We start from the raw sequence: 5,673 nt of genomic DNA on the forward strand, positions 1-5,673 counted from the left end.
AAATCTAATATATTTTTTGTAAGTGAATAAATGCGTTGCCTAAAGGAAAAAGAAAGCCAAGTAGAATAGATCCATTATGGTCTGAGCAAAAAGAGAAATGACATTAGAGACCTGTGCAGTAACCTGTACGTAAATAAAAGAGATGCAGAAGTAAGAATGCAAAAACTATAAAAGATCTAAAGTCATGGAAGTGAGTGAATATGGCATAAATAGGGGGAGAAAGATGACTAACTCAGTGAATTAAGAAATAAAATAGCTCCCATGAGTCCTATTTCAATCAAACCCAAATATCCAGGATTAATGGAAGATGCCTCTGAAAGTAAAGCAGTAATTCCTACCATGGAAACTTGCGCTGGGGAGGGATGGTCTTGGTGATGCGGTCAGCCCCCCTAACAGCCCTTTACCCTTCCAGGCTCCATTCTTTTCATCACCATCCTCCACTTCACTGGGTTTATAGGCTCCTCGTCTCCTCTCTTCCCTAGTCCCTCCAACCAGCCTTTGATGACTTCACCATCCCAACCGATCCAACCAACCTACCATCCAACTCAGCTGGTCCCACGTTACATACCAGACATCAACGCCTGTTCAAAAACCTTGTCAGCACAGCTCTGTCTCTGAAAACTTGAACTCAGTTACTTCTTTCTCAGATCACAGAGACCCCACCTTCTCCCTTACACATTGTCTCGCTTCCCCCTTAATTTACTCAAGCTCTCAGACACTTCTGCTTCCTTTTGGTGGTTAGGTCTCCTAGGATGACACTTTAGTCCCTTCCAAGACGGAGCCACTAAAAACGATCGCATCAACAAACGCAATGTGCTAGTTCCTTTGTCCTTCTCCTGTATGAGCAAAACCCCACAAGCAAAACCTCCTGATCGATTAGCCCACAACTCGGCGCCCCTGCTCCTACACAGGTGGAGAAAATTGTGCAACCATGAAGCCAGTGCCTTCATGGAAGACAGTCTTGGTTGACTCAAGGCAGCGTTTGCTAATCCTATCACAGACACACACCCCTGCCTCCCATTTTTCTCAGTGACCATGGCAAACTTTTCCTGTACTTCAACATTCATCTCACCGAACTGTCAGGAGAAAGAGAGATAGACATCTTTAGAAAGACTGGGAGATAAGTAAGCACCTGGAAGTAAATTAAGGGGGAAAAAAATGTGTTCCACTTGGAACATCATAGGCACCGATACAGACCTGTGATAATGGCTTCCTGTTGGCACAGTTTATGCCCCCGATGAAGACCATGTTGGGCATCACTGGCCTGGGGTAGTCCATTACAAAGTCTCCTCTGAACAGCCACACGGATGCAGAGCTGAAAACCTCCACCACCGACACATCTCTCTGCAGAAGCTCAGAGGCGAGGCTTGCATAAGGAGTGAAAGTAATGTGGCAAATGTACTTCAGGGACAGAGGGTAGAGCATGTTCTTGACCCTTTGCAGGAACGTCATGTGGTCGGAATTCATTGTTAATAGCCTAGGAATATATGAGGAAGGGTTTGGGCATTGCGTGCTCTCAGAATCTAAGTTACATGGAATAGAACGCAAAAAAAACACAGCAGGCAGTGACAGGTACTTGGCCAGGATTGCCCCACAGGGGTAAACAGGATCTGTTAAAACCACATCAAAGGAACTGGCGTTCAGGTGCCCGATCAGGTCCTTGTTATACATCAGCTCCTTGCAAGACGTTTGAAAAATGAAAGAAGCAGTTTTCAAAATTTCTATCGACTTAAAAAACATCTTTAGAAAATGTACTTCTTCAAAAGCCAGAGAAGCCTGGGCCAGTAAGAGGTCATTAAATTCATCCTGGGTGTACGAAATGGCATAGGTCATCAGGGTGAAAAAGTCCTCTCTCTTGATATGCAAGTTCACGTCTGGCGAGACGACCACTATTTGGTGGCCTCTGGCATGGAGCTCTTGCAGGGCCTCCTTCATGCTGAGCCAGTGGCTGCCATCCATGGGCACCACCAGCACCTTCCCGCCTTCAGCCCAGGGCCCAACACACAGGAACAACAATAGCCCCATGAGCGCTGGCACCAGATTGGGGAATCCTGCAGCCATGTCCGTAGAAGCCCAAAGCAGCCGACTTTTCCGATCAGGCTGTGCCTCCTGCATTTATTTCCGTCGTCTTTCTCTTATCGCTGAGCCACTTAGAATGGCAAGTAACTGGTAGGCAGTGTGCCCTCCTTATGTTAATCATTACAAACTCAATCTATCCCTGTCTTTCACCACCAGCCCCACCCTTCTGCTTGCATGCAGGGAGAGATCAGGACCCTTTATCTAGAAAAAACCTCACCTGCCTTTGCTGCTGTCTCCAAGGAACATTCTAATTCACTCTCTTGCTTTTTATCCAAATCTCAAAACAGGACTGTGGATGCCTGTTTCATTTGATCTCCTATTTCTCTGTTAACGGCATCCTAAAGGGCTGTGACTAAGCTCTGAGGAGTCACCACCGCCCCAGTCTCCAAGCATAACTAATCTCTCTGTTGGATGTGACCTTAACTCAAGATTCTTAACGCTCTTTCCTCCCATGCATGGGTAACATGGGGCACACTCAGAAAAATATATAACATTGCTAAGACAGCTTTCTCTAAACAGGGAGTGCGACTCTAGCTCTTTGATTTTGTTCTTTTTTTTTTTTTTTTCCATATCAGGACATCTCTTGCAGTGGTCAGGGGAGGATCTCCTTGAAGTGACTGTCAAATACGGAAATGTCTTGAAGGATCTTTCCCCGGAGACTTGAAGACAACACAAGGGTTTGTTGAGCATTCTATATTTACTCCTCGGAATAAGAGCTGCTGTTATCTACAGCACAAATGGGCAGGACAACCCTTAGTGATAACATGGTGGGGGCGAGAGAGCACCCCTCTTATAGGGTCTGTTCGCCTTGGAACAGGTGGAAGCCATCACCCAGTCTCCAACCAGGCTCTGTTTCAGCTCCTCTTCTCCAATCTTCTGCTATTCTGTTTAGGGACTAGGGTCTTCTGCTAATAACTTTCTAGCCCCACCCTCCTTCCTATGACAACCATCCATTTTGTACAATGCCTCAGAGCTCCCCTCTACTTGTTAGATGAGGTGCTGCCCAAGTCATGAGTCCTTAATAAAGCCAATAGGTCTTCGTTTATGCAGTTGGATTTTTTTCCTTAGCAACTCCAAGATAGAAATCTGGGTAGAATAAATAAGGAGACATACGCCATGCTGGATGGTTAGATTTAACATCATGACGCTCCTGATTTTGTCCCAAATTAAGCTATAGACTTATAAACTGGAATTTTTAACATGACCAAAAAATATTTTTCGATTCACCAAGAAGCATTTCTGGCTTCTGGTAAGAGGAGTAGCTCCTATCAGACTAGTGGTCCCACAGAAAGTGATGATAAAGTCCCATAAAATGTTGAGCAGCAAGCAAAAGCAGGCAGAAACTAAAGGGCAAAGGGAGGATGGGATGGCTTGGGAACATAGGGTGGCCAGGCGCCAGGGTAGGGTTCCCCTGCTCTTCCTAGCACTCATCTCTCATACTTCTGCCCTCACCCATCCCACGGCTGGCTCCTCCCTGTTAACAGGGGACTAAGATCTCATTTGTAGCCATATAGCAGAAGATGGCCAACACCTCAGTCAACCCACTACTCACCACCGGGTCTCTGCCCCCTTCCAGAGCTTGGACTAAAGTTGTAGAGGTCATCTCTTTCTGCTGTCTCTGTCATAGTGCCCAACCTACGTCTGCCAGCCCTGAAGCCAGCAGAGCAGTGGGCACCACACCTCCTCCAACCTCAGCTCTCCTTCCAACCTTCTAACTCATGATTCAGCCTCTACTTAAGCTTCGGAGGCCTGCCAAGCTGCCCACGGTAGCAGCCAGGCCACCACGCAGCCATTCGTTTCTCTTCTCTGCCACAGAGCCCTCTGCACAGTGGCTCCTACAAGCACATCAAACCAGCCAGTGTTTTCATGTGTCTCCATACCCATCTGGTGGTCTGTAAGCATCTGACATACATGCCACCTCTCCCCACAGAGAGGTTGACAGCCAACTCGGGATTTCTCCTGTGACACCTCTTTCCTAAAGCCCATTTCTTCAGTTTCCTGGTTAGTTCACCAATTGTTGGCTCACAAACTGGTCACTGTACATGGAGTGCAAGGAGAGACAGAAGGTAGAGGCAGGCCACTCCAGATTGATGGGTGTTGGGTTAATAAACAAGAGAACTTACTCACAAGGCTTGTCTTGAGTGGCTGCAAGCTCAAGTAATCTTCACCCCTGCCTGCCAAATCTTAAGAGAGGCCTTAACTGGGTTCAGTCATGTATACCATCCACACGGTCTACCATCCACAACACCTTCCTCTCTGAAGGCTGCATCCTCCTCGAAAACAGCTCCCACTGTGAGAACAATGGGCAGAGTATACGTTCCAGGGACAACGGAGGAGCAGAGAAGCCTGGATCCAGCCCCCAGGTAAACCAGCATCCTCCCAATTGCTTCCTCCAACACTCAACAACAACAACAACAACAACAACCAATTTTTAATTTTGCAAAGGATTTGAATAGATTATTGTCCGAAGGTCAATACGCATATAAAAATATGCTCCACATCAATAGTCATTAGGGAGATGCAAATAAAAATGAGATATCACTTCTCACCCACTAGGATAGCTATAATAAAAACTTTTAAATGGAAAATAACAGGTGTTGGCAAAGATGTGGGGAAATCAGAATATCCATGCATTGCTGGTGAGAATATAAAATGGCATAGCCACTGTAGAAAGCAGTTTGACAGTTCCTCAACAAGTTACACATAGAATTACCATCTGACCCAGCGATTCCACATCTGGGTATATTACTCAACAGAACTAAAAACAACTGTTTTTTATTTATTATTTTAATTTACATCCAAGTTAGTTGGCATATAATGCAATAATGTTTTCAAGAATAGAATCCAGTGATTCATCCCCTACATATTACAGCCAATGTTCATTCCATCAAGTGTCCCTATTAATGCCCCTTGCTCACTTAGCCCATCCTCCCATCCAAAACCCCTCCAGCAACCCTCAGTTTGTTCTCTGTACTTAAGAGTCTCTAATGTTTTGTCACCCTCCCTGTTTTTATATTATTTTTGCTTCCCATCCCTTATGTTCATCTGTTTTCTATCTTAAATTCTACATATGAGTAAAGTCATATGATATTTGTCTTTCTCTGACTGACTAATTTCGCTCAGCATAATACATTCTGATTCTATCCACATTGTTGCAAATGGTAAGATTTCATTCTTTTTGATTGCTAAGTAATATTCCTATATATATATAAAGATGTAGTGTATATATATATATATATACACACTATATATAATATATATATATATACACTACATCTTTATCCATTTATAAAAGATGGATCAAAAAAGATCCATCAAAAGATGGACATTTGAGCTCTTTCCATACTTTGGTTATTGTCAATAGTGTTGCTATAAACATTGGACTGCATGTGCTCCTTCAAAACAACCCACCTGTTTCCTTTGGATAAATACCTAAAGTGCAATTGCTGGGTCATAGGGTAGTTCTATTTTTAATTTTTTGAGGAACCTCCATACTGTGTTCGAGAGCTGCTGAACCAACTTGCATTCCCACTAGCGGCACAACAGTGTTCCTCTTTCTCTGCTTCCTCACCAACGTTTTCATTTTCATTTGTA

The 5,673-nt window shown here is 44.4% G+C and overlaps 1 pseudogene; it reads right to left on the reverse strand.

The window, feature by feature from the left end:
- Positions 1–1,143: 1,143 nt before the first annotated feature.
- On the reverse strand, positions 1,144–2,061 carry LOC144226962 (UDP-glucuronosyltransferase 1A3 pseudogene; annotated as a pseudogene).
- Between the last annotated feature and the right edge of the window lie 3,612 nt (positions 2,062–5,673).

Source organism: Crocuta crocuta, unplaced genomic scaffold, assembly GCF_008692635.1.
Source record: "Crocuta crocuta isolate KB4526 unplaced genomic scaffold, BGI_CrCroc_1.0 scaffold290, whole genome shotgun sequence".
NCBI lineage: Eukaryota > Metazoa > Chordata > Mammalia > Carnivora > Hyaenidae > Crocuta > Crocuta crocuta.